This window comes from Mytilus galloprovincialis, chromosome 1 (genome assembly GCF_965363235.1).
Source record: "Mytilus galloprovincialis chromosome 1, xbMytGall1.hap1.1, whole genome shotgun sequence".
In the NCBI taxonomy this organism is placed as follows: Eukaryota; Metazoa; Mollusca; class Bivalvia; order Mytilida; family Mytilidae; genus Mytilus; species Mytilus galloprovincialis.
Window position 1 is genome coordinate 46,706,706 of NC_134838.1, and position 8,516 is coordinate 46,715,221.

General features: G+C 31.7%; 1 long non-coding RNA gene across 1 annotated transcript; it reads right to left on the reverse strand.

Annotated features, from left to right (window-relative positions):
- Positions 1 to 367: 367 nt before the first annotated feature.
- LOC143079547 (uncharacterized) lies at positions 368 to 7,488 on the reverse strand. Its single transcript, XR_012979439.1, has 4 exons — positions 7,381 to 7,488; positions 6,062 to 6,328; positions 3,180 to 3,374; positions 368 to 649 (listed from the first exon to the last, which is right to left on the reverse strand). It is a non-coding gene; the product is annotated as an uncharacterized LOC143079547 (long non-coding RNA).
- Between the last annotated feature and the right edge of the window lie 1,028 nt (positions 7,489 to 8,516).

Below are 8,516 nucleotides of genomic sequence, written 5' to 3' on the forward strand. Positions count from 1 at the left end.
GATATGCAAAACAAAACTTACAAGCGAAATAAAAAACTTATCCCAAATACATCATTAATCGCCGTAAAACGTAAGAAATTGACGTTACCATTTGAGACGCAATATCGTGCTTAACGTCAAGCAAGACGCAAACTTGACTAAAAACCTGGGGTGATCTCGGGTGCTATAGAGGTTCTTGAACTTGGAGCTAAAATATACATATACATGTATATATATATACCAAACGGTAGAGTTTTTCGTATACATGTACATGGACATAAATGTGTATGATCACGGAAGACTCAAATGTAAAAAGTTATACCATAATACATTCTCATGATCATTTTATAACACTAATAAAATATTTGGTAAGATTTAATAAATCTTTTTAATTCTTTGATAACACATTTCTGAGTGGTTAACATTTTTAGTTTATTATAAATGAAATGATGTTATACGATTTCACATATATAATTAATATCGTCTTCGCAATATCTGTCGTTCCATAAGTACCCGTAACTGCTCCTCATAGAGGCGCAGTTTTCAATGCCAAACTTATTACTTGGTTGCGCTGTATTCCAAAATGTTGTTGTCATGGGAGATCCATCCGAATATTTCCAAACACCTTCTTGTGCCAGATCATTCCCGTCAATCCAAAAACCGCCAAATACTGTAATAAAAGATAATTTACCATTTTCTTCGTAAATGCATGTACAGGTCATGAATATGAAAGTTGCTTTCAATGCATTCTGTTGTATGACAAAGTAAAACATTTGATTTTGTGAGTTTTTATAGACTTTTTGACTTTTCTTGGAGGTTGGTATTTTTATAAACTTTTTTTCAGAAGTATTAGTTCATTGTAAACATGTGTCGAAGAGCGTCCTTTTATAATGAATCATTATGTATTGGCATATCCGTTTGTCTGTCCATTCGGTTATTGCTATTTTTTTCAAATGAATACTGATGACCGACTTTTTTTTTACATGTACGTGGAACACGTGCAGACAGATCGAGCAAACGCGTTTAGGATGCACCACATTTATGGAGAGTTACCTAATATCCTGACTTCAGTTATCTTTTAAAACTTTCCCTTTTAAATACTATAGCAACATATCATCGATTCCGGTCTGAACGTTAAACTTCCTTTGATACGGTTACAGACGTTACGCACGGTATTCGGTCTATGTTTCATTTGACCATTTCTTGATGCATAAGTAGGACAGAAACAAATCAATTATGCGTATTATCAAATAATTACTTGTCTTGGTTCATCAGTTTAATCATGGAAGTATTGTCAATATAATACTTCCATGGTTTAATCGATATTAAATAAAACCTAATTTTAAAATATTTAATTTTATGTATTATTACATAATTAAGCAATAAGTCCCGTGATAACGCCATTTTTGCCGTGTAAGACGTAACAACAATAACTTACCATACAAATATAAACGAAAAAAAATTAAAAACTACTGAATGGATTACGATAAAATTTAAACAGGTGGGATATAATATAATCATATGCATGGTCTGGAATGGTTACGATAAATATCATGTCAGTTCGCATTCTAGTGGCCATTTTCGAAATTCAATACAGCTGTAAGATTTGAAAATTCGAGTATACAAAAAGGAAAGCAAGAACTTCGATATTACAATATTTTCACATAAGTCATAGAAAAGGTTCGCCACCTCTACATGCAAATGTAATTTTATTGAATTTTACGAACACATTTTTATTTCTAACATAGCTTCTCTTATTTTATTTTTTTCCAGTTTTTTCCGTGTCTCCCTTAAATGTTACCATAGAGCCATTGTTTAAGATTTTTCAGTACCATGCTAATTTAGGGTATTTTAACTATGAAAACAAATGTTACTACTGAAATGTAACTTTTTTAAAGATTGGTTTAAGCCTTCAATGTTAAGCAAACGCTAAATTTTTCATCAATTTCCATCAAGTTGTCCATGTCTCCCCAAAATGTTACCACGTTTAAATTGAACGTTTTTTGCAAGGAACGTCAATGTAACGTATATAAATTTAATTTTCCATAGACTAAAAGTTAAGCATTTTTGGGTCTTAAGCATTTGACACGTTCTGTTGAATGATATATTTTTTGGAGAGAGTTTTTAAATATTTATTCTAAAATGTAATAAATCAACAAGAAATTTGACTTCCATCAGTGTTTTGTTAACCATGTGCTGATCTTAAAGGCGTCGAAGTTTTTGATAAATGATAAGTTTTCTATAATACCGAACCTTTCGACTTTGGGACCTTTAGTAAAAGATATGTTTCTGCTAGTATGAATGTTTGTTGCATACACTAATAGTTATTTCCACGCATCCGACAAACTGACGCATGTGAAAAATACTGATCCTAATTCAAGGACTAGATTACTTTTTAAAATGAGCAATTTCAAACTGCCGTTTTCTTTCCAAAAGCTGAGAATGAAATTGAAATTATAGATCAAGCAAACATAGGATACATATAGTAGCTGTTCCTGCCATTGACCCGAACGAGAATTATTTTTCATTTTAATCTTCTCGAAAGACTCATATTTGGAATGTAACTGTTAGTAGTACGGATAGAAAGACCCTAAAATTATTTCAATTAGTTAAGATTATGAGGAAATAAATAAATCGAGAATGGAAAGATTATTCATCAAAAATATATAATCAGTCTGACATGTTCACAGTCTATATTTTTTTTTAAATAAGGCAAACATCAAAAAGCCATATGTATAAAAAATAGTGCTTGAACGTTTTGTACAAAAGTCGGTTGAAATAAATGAAAATTACGTCGACTAACGTTACCATTACTAAACCGAACACTGTGCGTAACGTCTACATGAAGGCTAGAGTATGTTTTCAGTATGCCGATATTGTCACTTTTCAAGTTCTTTGGTCCTCATTAAAAAGAAAGTGTTCCAGTTTTTCGATTAAAAAGTGATGCTTGTTCTGTCTATGATTCTTAAACAACATATCTAGTGAAAATGTGTTTTCCCACTATTTGAGGAAGATACATAGATGAAGCATGTATCATTGACGTGTATAGAGTTTGAGACCGTATGTTGACTTTTAGATGTTTTGACTTTTTGTGATGGTCACATACACCCAATCTCTCTCTTACGAATTGGTGATAGAAATTAAAACCCTTTTCATTTTTATTAAAGCCATATCATTTATTGAGCTTAAAATGCACTTACCGCCGTTTAATGATAAAATCGTTATTTTCACATGATTCTGTTTGTCACTAGTATCGATCCGTGCTAGTCTACCTCCCTCTGTTTTGCTACACGCTAGATTTGATTCATTATGGCTTCTATATGAATTTGTGTATATTTGAAAGCAAAACAGCAGATCATTGACCCAGATAAAGCCTGCCATTTCACATCTGTTAGCTAAAAAAAGAGAAAACAACCTTGAAGTTATCTTTTTTTTTTTTATTTGACCCGATTTATTTTTTTTAATTAAAAAATAAAATAGTATTGTTCTTCATATTTATAACGAAGTCAGAAAGATGTTCTTGTCTGTAAATGAAGATATAAAAGAGTATTTCAAACATCTGAAAAGAAAATTTATAAATTGAAGGACAATTGTCATTGGCCTGAATTAACCTTGAAATCAAAGTTAAACATATCATACATGTACATGTGCATACAACAGATTATAGATATCACCAAATTACACTTGGCAGTTACTATTATACATCAGACACACCAACCACTAATGTCTTACTCACCCGAGTAATAGCAGATATACAAACAAGCTATAAATAAACAGTCAAGATAGTCTGAATCGGTACAGACAAACAATGAAATGGAGATAAACCAGTTGTTAGCACGCAAATACTCCCTTCATTATCTAGACCAAATGTCGTACACCTTAAACACACAATGAAAATACTACAAAATACACAAAAAAAAAATAAATCACTTGTTGCTATAAAAAGAATTAACTAAGTTTAAACGATATATTATATATTATTAAATAGAAAATGAAAATGGAGAATGTGTCAAACAGACAACAATCCGACCAAAGAGTAAGAAAACAGCCTAAGGCCACTAATGGGTCTTCAACACAGCGAGAAAACCCGCACCCGGAGGCGGACATATAAGTCTATATAATGATCGCTAACTTGAACAAGGAAATAAAAACTGCACAAATTTTGCATACCAGAGTCAAAATGTGCCCGCTATTACAGGAAGGCCGCTCAAGACAAGACATATAATAAACAGCACTCCAAACAGGTTCCATGATAAATTTTATTAATCTGCGTAAATGTTCAAGACAAGTTACTTTTTCAAATCCTTTCATCTTTGGAAAAAGAAAACTTTGTTTACTGGTTTCCAATTTGAAACATTATAAACACATTATTTTAAAGGTACAAAGATTTGGTTGAGAAGTTTTGTCTACACAAACAATAGTACATCCTACTTCAAGAGATGGTGTATATAAAGCCCGTTAACTTATATACGATCCATGTGAACTTATCGATCCATTGAAAACACTCTTTTTCTGAAAGGTTTTTAATTGAGCAATTTAATAGGGTTTAATCGGTACTCACATTGATTGCGTATTAAATGGAGAGAATAGAATACTAAGTTCTATCAAATTATGGACACTTACGGTCCTACGTCTTGTCGATACCTGTATTATGGCCTGTACAAATTCTTGTTTTATTCTTATGAATTATATCTGCCTTACCTTAGTTTCATCAAATGTATACCGATAAAATTTATTCTTGTAAACATGAATTATTTATCAATTGTAATTAGCTTTGAATTAGCATTACACTTAGTAACTGTGAGTACTGTTTCATTGTGACTCTGAGTTCGTAGTCTTTATTATTATAGATTTGTTTTTGCTTTGTGTCATTCAACTGATTTTTCCCATGTTTTGCTGATACACCGCTGGACATGGCTCAGGTAAGTTGGAGAGCAGAGCGCTCGAATACATGCTTAACTCTGGTACATTCTGTGGCTGTCTGTCCCTAGTCGAGAGTCTACGATTCAGTGGTTGTCGTTCGTCGCTGCTGTATATCACTTTGTTTTGTTTTGTTTATGTTTATTTTGTTGTACATATATTTTTCGTTTATTGTGTAATACATAAATCAGGCCGTTGGTTTTTTTGGTTGAACTGATTACTTCGGTTCATATAATGGCCTTTTATAGCTGACTAAAAGGTACGGGTTTTGCTCCTTGTTGAAGGTCGTTTGGTCACCTGCTGCTGCTAACATCTGTTGTAGTTGTTTCGTTGGCAGTTATACCACAATTTATTATGTTTATAGTGAGTATATTACGCTTGCAGTGTTTCCTATTGACTTATGACATATATATTTTTCCAGTTTGAATGTAAACATTTCCGTGTTTATAAGTTCTACTAAAACGACATACTAATCGAATGATGACTTCATTTGTATAAATACCGTCTACTATTCATATATTTCAGGAATTATTTTTAAGTTTCAATTTTCTATTTCATACTAATACAGTTATGTCTAAAAATGGACAATATGGAATGTTGTAATAACATTTTTTTTAGCTTCAGTTCTCTTTTGATGAATACACAAAACATGTATAAATAGTATTAGATTTGAATGGAAATTGTCACACGTAAGATAAAAACTTGCCATGCTGATCAATTTTACGAGTTATCGTCTACAAATATTTAATATTGTACAAACAAATGTTGACGAGACGGACAAATTAGTTCTTGCTCTTCTTATTCCAATCAGACGTTCACAGTATTGAGATATTAAAAACACAAGATGCAATTTACTTCCATACTTTTAACTATGGTGGCCATGTTGCTTAATTGGCTTGCGGATGCAACGCTCAAACGTTTAAAACTAAATAAAAACTAGGACTTATAGTGGCCAAATTTTGTTGCAACTGTTTCATGGTCTTATCGAATATATCTTTAATTTTTATAAATATAGACGACGGAAAAACGACGGACAGAAGTTATAGCTGAAAATGACCTTTCGGACCAGACCATCTTAAAATAATCTTACTTGAATAACACTGCACTAATAAAATATCTTTATATCCTGCTTCTGTTTGTGAATCATGTTTTACAGTCTTACCTTTTACGTAATATTGTTCTCCGTACTTTTGTTCCAAAGACATCTTATGATTGTTATCAAATCTGGTTGCATACATTTCACAAGTAAAATCCCGAGTGTTCCAAAAGTACGAATGGCAATTTTCGTTCTGTAAACATGCCAAACAACATGACAAAATTCCATCTTCTGGTGTGTAATGTACTATAACTATCGGATTTGGGTCTGTCGGTCTGTAACCCTCAAATCCCGGCATTCTTATGTATTCTATTTGACTCGATATTGCTTCTCCTATATATGAAAGTTAACAAACCATATCAACATCAAAAGCCTTATTCTAAAAACTGTCAACAAATATTACATTACAGGTCAAAACCTCATATTACTATGATTATACATGTATATTGAAGAAGAAAAAAACACAAACTCAAAACAAAAAGAACGATACATGTATGATATGAATGAATTAAAAAGTAAAAAACACTGTTCGGAATTATCATTTTCTTTTTTGATGTTCTTTCTCGTTCATTATACAGTTTTGTTATTTAGATAACCTGGTATGATATTAAGACCACAGTGGTTTTTAAATGATAAACCCTTTTTATTACTTTTATTTGGTCTCTGGTGTAGAGTTGTCTCATTAGCAATTCAAGTATACCACATCTTCTTATACATGTATTTACATTTTATTTGAAATGCGAATGTGTTCATTTTTATTATTTTCACTGAAATGAATAATTATTTGTGGAAATTATTTCCCTTCGTGTATTTTATAGTTTTACTATATTTATATACGTACAATATATATAAGCGCTTTTGATTAAAATATTAACCAAGTCCTGTCACAATTTTCTGAAACTAATATCTTTCATAGTTAATTCCAGCAAGGGTACACTTAAAATGCATAATAAAAAAACAAAGGATATGGGATATCCAACCGAGACACAAGGTAAGTACATGCACAGCATAAAACACGCAATAACCATAGCAACGACGCTGATCTTCATCTCAATGTCACATTGATGCATGTCTGCATTTGTGAGACAAGTCTAGACTTGACCAATTATAATACGTTATAAATTTCTGAACAAGACGTTCGATGAATTCTGAAATTCACTGTTAGATTCTGAATTTCACGGTTAGATCCTGTAATGACGTCATATCAAACCATCAGAGAATTTCTCATTGCATTAGTACAGAAAACAACGTAAACATCCACAAATTTAGAGTAAAGTGACACTTACTACATATTCAAAATGCGTAGTTCGTGCAGTAAAAACCGTTTTATATTATTAATCTTACATTATGTCTTTTTTTCAGCTCTTGAAATTAAACATGCTTACCTAAAATAATCGATGCTAGAAAAATTCTCTGCAGGGAATCTGCTTCAAAACCCATCGCTGAAATTAGCTTATAAGCGCACTGGTGTTCTAAGTTTCCATGAATTTGATATAAAGGAATTAAAAGGATAATTTCAATATTAAGTATTTTAAATTACGTAATTTTAATGTCATGACGACCTGAAAATCGAAAAGATAAATGGGAAACAGTTAGTAAGATGACACTGATAACTGTACAAATATTGACCTTTCTAATGTCAAGAGCACTTTCGTCAACGGTATTTACAGTTTTTAAAATGATTTAAATGACTAGACTCAAGCTGGCAGCCACTTTTAGCAGCCAATCAAGATAGCAGCCACTTTTTTTCCAGCAGCCAATTTATATAAATGCATTATTGATCAATTTAAGTATATTTTGTGTACCTTTTTTTTTCTCTTTCAGATGAATACTTAACAATATGTGTTTGTCTCTTATTACACGACTACGTTATACAAATTTTAGAACAATGAGATATTTCATGAAAAGGATAACATTAACATGAATCAGATTTTTGTTTTGAGAACTATCCCTCATTGAATATTTGACAAAAATTTTGAACTAACTGGAGTTTAAAGTCAGATGCAACATCAAATACAAACAAAATAGTTGAATATGTTTTATATACTTGAATGACTATTAAAGCCCCAGTCAAAATGTCACATTTCGACAGTTAGGTTTTAGTCAGTTTTAAAATGATACGTTTCGTGTAATTTTTTGTTAATTTGTAACGGTCCGTACGTTTTACTAGGTTATGCCACGTTCTGATACGTTTTTCTACGTTATGTTACGTTTTGCTGGGTTTTTCGATAAATACACGGGGCACGTTCTAATAAGTTTTAATACGTTTCATTGCGTATCAACTACGTTTTACTATGTTTCAGTACGTATTACAAAGGGTCAGAACATTTCTAATTCGGTTCACTACGGTTGAAATAAGTTTTCGCACGTTTTCGTACGGTTTTGTACGTTTATTCTACGCAGTATCACGTGTCATTACGCTGTGACCTTTGACCTATGAAACGGCGTCATAAATTAACAAATTTAAAGACAAAAAAGACAGAAATGCAGAGAAAGACCAAAGTAACTCCAGAAAATCAAG